The sequence below is a fragment of the Adiantum capillus-veneris genome, chromosome 27, assembly GCF_014529385.1.
Source record: "Adiantum capillus-veneris isolate H3 chromosome 27, ASM1452938v2, whole genome shotgun sequence".
NCBI classification, from domain to species: Eukaryota; Viridiplantae; Streptophyta; class Polypodiopsida; order Polypodiales; family Pteridaceae; genus Adiantum; species Adiantum capillus-veneris.
This window is the reverse complement of record NC_140957.1, coordinates 87,166,152-87,172,863: the sequence shown is the minus strand read 5'-3', so window position 1 is coordinate 87,172,863 and position 6,712 is coordinate 87,166,152. Positions and strand designations below refer to the sequence as shown.

Here is a 6,712-nt window from a genome sequence, read left to right as displayed (position 1 = left end):
GTGGTCCCCCTTATATAGACATATTCCATCTCAAAAAAATAAAAAATATGCGTTTTAAAAATAAAATTACACAACACCTTAAAACTCAAGTACAACAAAAATTTTCAAAATCTTTAATTAAATATCCAATATATAAAAGATTACAGTTACAAGCCAATTCACTTAGACAAGATGACTTCGTATGTAGCGGAATCTTTGCAAACAAGCATAGTTGCCTCCATTTGCCTTCCAATCTACACAACCAAAAAATGGGCAATCAAGATACAAATACCCAAAAAATTAAGAAAAGGTAGCTAATCAAGCACAAAACAGACCTTGCGTTGTTCCAGTTTGAAACTTGCATTGCCCACATCCTCGAATCCCATTATGACAAAGTGTTCTCGAAGATTGGCAAGAGTCCAATGCGGATTCACTACAACCACCTCCACCTCATTATTGGACATGCGGATACGAATTTCAAAGGATTGAACCTCTTCGGCCGTCAGCTGCAAGGGTATCCATTTGCCACGTTTGTGCATCCACCTTTCGTAGCTAAACCGTGCATACAAGGTGCACCTTGCCTTCAAATTTCGAAGGCAAAGCTGTGTGGGGAACACATTGCACTTGTAACTAACGATCACCATCATGCAAACCGTCAACATAGCCCCAATTGACACCTAGAATGGTGTCCATTGCATCTATGTTAACTTCTTTGCAAACAAACATTGTCGGTGTTTCCGCAATCGGCAAAGACCGAAATGCATGCACAAACAAATGGATCGGACAATGCCAACTAAGACCCACCGATCTGGTTGTCTTACCAAACTTTAGGGACCCTTGGAAATCTTGCAACACCTTGCGCTTGAAAGAAAGCAAGGCCCAATGGTCTGGAGTTGCCATTCTGCACTCTGCAATGAGGGTGTCTCCACGGCTTCTAACCTACCATAGCTTTGATGACTAATTCAGGACCACGTACTTGTGGGAGTACATGAATATTCACTGCTCGGTAAGTTTTTTTGACGAGACATTAGGAAACATAAGCTCCCCAATGTGAGCATGCACAACCATGAACGTGTCTGAGAGGCACTCAAGCGGCTGCTCCTCAACTAAGCTGGATGGAAAAACATCTTAACAAATGCCCTTAGTCAATGCCCTTAGTCAAACATAATGATCGTATGCATGTTAAACATGATATATGCATGGGATAGCTAAACCATGAGGAATTACAAAGAGGTGCAAATTGAGTTGAAGCTCTCTTTAGGTGGATCTCGGCTGCACTATACACGTGGTGCACGATGGCCACCATTTCGGACTTGGTTTCTTTGAATGCCAATAGTCTTCCCTTCCAATGGCGTTCCAATACGCCTCGACATCGTACGCGATGAGTCCAGCACTGGACGGTTGCATGTAGACCCATGAACCCTTCTCGAATACCTGTGGGATCCATCCCCCCTCTGAATTTTTTGTGTTGTGCAACACAATCTCCTGTATCTCTGGTTTGGACCGTCTATGCGTGTTAGCGGTGGACATGCTTGGGAAGTTGGGCTTAGGAAGGGATTGGGAATGGGTGGGAGGAAGGTGAGGGAGAGAAGTGGGCAAAGCTATGGGCTATTGTGTGTGGGTACTGTGGAGAGAGAATGAGGAGCTGAGGGGAGGGTGAGGTGAGTTGCCTATGGTGGCTTTGACAGTAGAGATAGAGAAAGAGGGGAGGAGTGAGAGGTAGAGAGGATAGTGGTGAGTTGTGGGCTATGGGGTGTGGGACTGTAGAGGGTTGATGGAGGTGTGAGAGAAGGGGGAGCTATGGAGAGAGGAAGAGAGTGGTGGAAAGCTTTTGGCTATGGTTGCCATGACTGTAGAGAGAGAATGGGAGGAGGGAGAGTGTGGGAGAGAAAAGTAGTGATAGAGGGAGAGAAAAGTGGATTTTGGGGGAGGAAATTGACTTTTTGAAGTTAATATATGTTTTGGGAGTTTTGGAAGCAAATTAGTCAAATTTACACTTTTAAAAAAATTTCATTTTTTAGGGTTTTTAAGCCTATGCATTTTTTCTTTTGAGGGGTCCCTCCCTCTTTTGTGACACATCTTTCCCCCTTTTACACCCCCCCCCCCCCCCCCCCCCCCCCAAGCCTCCCTCCCCCCACCCCCCACTCTCTAAGAACCAAGCATTGAAGAGGGAGACAATTACGCTGCACCCCTACCATTCCTCCCCCTCTAGGTGATATCCCAAGACCCCTCTCATTGGTTCTCCCTTAAGCCTTCACTAATCAAAAATGCCCAAGGAGAGTCCATATTTTTCCTAATGATATGCAAGATTTATCCAATGGTCCATAATTGCAAAAAAAACCAACGCTTTACTAAGGACTCCTTATGTAGTCCAAAAAAATCTTAATGTAAGGATCATTTTATTCACTCGAACATGTTTTAAAACAAGATTTTAATTAACCCACTAACACACTTTATATGAATAGTGGAGAGAGAGAGAGAGAGAGAGAGAGAGAGAGAGAGAGCCCTTCTGAAAGATGGGACAATGAAGAGAGCTTTCTATCCTCCATGAAAGAGTTAAGAAAGTGTATGTCTATCTCACAAGTTTTATAAGAAATAGTTATACAAGTTGTATGTGGCATTCCACTATATTGGAGAATACATGTCATACATCATTCTAGAATCATGGGACATTGTTTATGATAGGCACTATCTTTTGCTACTTTATGAGAATCTCTTTTCAATTAAGAAATTGAAGGGCTACACTGCTAATGCTTCAAATACCCTTCGCAAATGACGTAGTGTACGTGTGAACCAAGCAACGCAACCATGGGAGTATCAACCGCGTCTGAAGCTGGAGAGCAAAATGGAAATCAAGCAAACATTGATTTTTGAAGGCAAGTTGCTTACGATGTTGCTAAGCGTTCATTAACCATGGTACACCCCTCAAGAGGCAAAAGACAAAAATGTAAAGCTATCTCTACATTAATTTGATTTTGGGGGGGGGGGGGGGGGGGGGGGGGGATTTTAAGCCAGAATTTGAAAGTTTACATGCTAAATTTTCCCTCGAAAATAAACGTAGTAATATTAACGGTAATAACTGAGGTAATAAACGTGGTAATAATAGCGAAAATAGTTGCGTAATAGTTTTTTTTAAAAAAATTCCCCCCGCCTGCATCCTCTCTCGTCCCACTCTAGCTGAGTTTGGACCTTTTCTCTACAAAACGCGGTAAAAGACCGCGTTAAAAAACTATAGATTTTCATAGTGTCAGATGCACTTGCCTCCTCAAAACTGGTTAGCTAGAAGTGGTGGGCTTACAAGTTGCCTAAGAGGGTTAATATGGCATCCTGAAATCACCATCACCATGGTCGTAAAATGTCTAGCCAGGCCCATTCTATGCTTTCATTGAGAGACGAGAGCTGAGTGCAAGTTGAAATGAGGCCGGGCCATGTACCAGCCCTAAGATGAAAACACAAATTGGACAAGGGCCTCCATGCTTCATCTGCTGTAGCTTTTCCCTTGTCGCTTTTCTCAGAGCCACTTCATGTACGAGAGGAAGAAGAGATTGGGTCCGAGAGCTCAGATTGGGTTCGAGAGCTCATTATACTCTCAGAGACGTGCAAAGCACTCTCAGAGACGTGCAAAGCAGAGTGACTATCTAGATGTTGCAAGTATTGTTGTTATATGGATACATTTGATTAAGCCAGACGGTCATATCCTTTTAATCATTTTGACGAGATATGATGGACGTAATTGAGGCTATGAATGGAAAAGATTTGGATGGCCAAAGCATCACTGAGAACTAGGCCCAAAGCCTTAGTGGAGGGAGGTGGTGGTGGCTATTGAGGATTCGAAGGTGGAGGTGGAGGCTATAGCAGTGGACATTCACACTATTCTGATAGCCTAAGAAGGTGGGTATGGAGGAAGGTCAAGAGGAGGCTATGATAGTGGGCCAGAGTGCAACAATTATGGCAAAGGAGGTTGTGGATACTACGAAGAGTGCAACAATTATGGCAAAGGAGGTTGTGGATAGTACGAAGGGGGAAGTGTTAAGTATGGAGCTTGATTTACCTCTTGTAATTTTTTGTGTTAAAAAACACACATTTGTAAGGCCCCCATTATGAGGAGAAGCCATCGTGCATGAAGAAAAATAACTCGTCGGAAAATAAAACCACTCGTCGGAATATTCATTTTTGTTGGAATATTATGGCCGGACGACGGTCGGAAAGTGGTCGAAAAACGACCGGTCGGTTGGCCGGTAGTCAATGGCCGGTGGCCGGTGGTCGAATTCAAAAGCGGACTTGTCTTCTCAAGGGCGGCCACACATGGATGGATTGAAGGGTCCGATTTGGACTTATCTACACAAGGGTGGCTACACATGGCTGCCTCTCATGAGAGAGGTCAGCCATTTTGGCGTATAAAAAGATGCCATTTCTACACACATTTCGTAGTGTGAAGTTGATGCAACAAGGTGGGTGTGAGGTGGTAAGAGTGAAACAAGATGGGAGCTCCAAAAGGGTGAACCATGTATATCGTGTGCACTCTCTCTCTCTCTCTCTCCTCTATAATCTCTTGTGTGTGTAAATTATCTCTCTCCATTAAGTAGTCTACTCAGTTATCTACTTAGCTACGCCATATTTCCTAACAGGAAGAAATGACTATGGTGGGGTTGTGGATAAATATCGTCTTGGTTGCCAACGTGTGCATGGACATGGCCGATGCAACATGTCACTTCACTTTTGGGGGACGCAGTAGGTACAGTGTGGCGCTAGCAACAACATGCTCCAATTTAAGCACACCTAAATGTTGAGGTTGGGAGCTCGAAGCGCATGAGTGAAGGACATGATGACTTTTTTAGTCAATGGTTTCTGACCGGTTGAGTTGACTATCAATCGGCTCGGACTACTTTGCCATGAGTGCACGCTAGCCGATATGTCAAATGGTACACATGAGACTTTTTTTGGGGTTGGGAGGGGGGGGGGGGGTGGTTTACCCCCAAGAAACTGCATGCCATGACTCATTTCATAAGTTTTATAAAAGATAGTTACAGTTATTATCCAAGTTTCATGGGACATTGTTCACGATAGGCACTATCTTTTCCTACTTTATGAGAATCTCTTTCCAATTATTAAGAAAATCGAAGGTGTTGAGAGGAGATGGTGAACCAAGCAGCGCAACCATGCGAGTATCGACCGCGCCTGAAGCTGGAGAGCAGAACGGAAATCAAGCAACCGTCGATTTTTGAAGGCAAGTTGCTTAGCAGCGTTCATTAACCATGGTACAGGTAAGGTAACTGACGTCATGCTCCGCTAGCCATTGTCAAAAACTAGAAACTGGTAGCAGGGAAGCGTTCTCCAGGTCGAACAGCTTCTTAAATTCAAGGAAGTCCACCTGCCCATCACCATTCTCGTCCACCCTGGCAATCATCTCCACGCAAGCGTCCAGCTGGCGGCCCTGCGGGAAGCCCAGAGAGCAGAGCACACTCTGCAGCTCGCTTGGCGAGATAAAGCCATTGCCATCCTTGTCGAACACGTGGAAAGCAGCCAAGAGGTCTTGGTCCACGTCAGCATTGGCAGAGCCTGCGAAGTTCTCCCCTACTGTTATAGTAGTGCTGCTGCAAACGGAGTCGAAGAGGAGACAGAACTCCTGCTCGTCGACTTGGCCATCGCATTTGGTGGCAAGGCGTGCCAGCAGGGATTGAATGCAGTCTTGGGTTTGAGGGACTATTCCCAGCCTGTGGAAAATTCCAGAGATTTCGTGGGTGCTGACACGGCCATCGCGGTTATGGTCGAAGGTGTTGAACACGCGAGAAAGGACGTGCCGCTGAACATGATTCTTGTGATCATCGAGAGACGAAATCTGAGGGCGATGAGGAGAGGCGAGCGAGAGAGGAGTTGCGCCCGCAGCAGGCAGCGTCGAAGGGTTGGCGTCAGTGCTGGTAGCTGGTGAATCAGTGAAGGCTTGGCTTATAAGAGCGCGTGCAGGAGGGGGGCCTATCACGCAGTCGTAGTGCCAAAGCACGTCTAAATGAGGGAGGGGTGCGGTTGCCTGCAGATGATCTTCCTCTGCAGGAACGGCGCCCTGGAATTTATTGCGGGGCCTTACAATAACAGCGCCAATACACTTTAATGCAGCTGGCTGAGCAATTGGCGACATGATAATCTCAACACTTGCACACAACAAGTTTGGGAAGTTTTTGCACTTGGGTGCCTGTTGATACAGAATTAAGACAAAAGAGTGTGATAACTGATATGCTCGGAGGTGTGTGTTGACCGTTGATGAGGGAGAGGCTTCAGACCTATAAAGCGGTGCAGAAACGAGCTTCGTAGAAAGTACCAGAGAATGAGGACCAGGCAGCGCCCGCCCCCCAGCCACCCGGATGCCTCACGCCATGCCTCTTCGCTCGGGGTTTCTTCGAAGGTCCCCGTCCTCAATTTGACATCGAGGCCGTGTACCGCGTGCGCCGCACGCGGTAGTATATTCTAGAAAATTGGTTCCAGCTACGTCAGCTAGTCTTGCTTGGTGGGCCTCGCTATCTAACATCTATGGGTAGAATATAAAAGGACATATGCAAATTGAGTGCTGTCACCATCTAAGCACTAATGGGAACAAGAGCAAGACTAATTTGGGAAGGGCCGCATTGTGTAAAAGGGATATACACTTTAAAAATGCTATAATGTTTATGTTAGGAGACAAAGTCAAGTACATCAATTATTAGAGATTGTAGGGGTGGTTACAATTGACATTATACAA

At 45.5% G+C, this 6,712-nt stretch overlaps 1 pseudogene; it reads right to left on the bottom strand.

Annotated features, from left to right (window-relative positions):
• Window positions 1–4,967: 4,967 nt before the first annotated feature.
• LOC147422334 (calmodulin-like protein 2 pseudogene) lies at window positions 4,968–6,352 on the bottom strand (annotated as a pseudogene).
• Window positions 6,353–6,712: the final 360 nt, after the last annotated feature.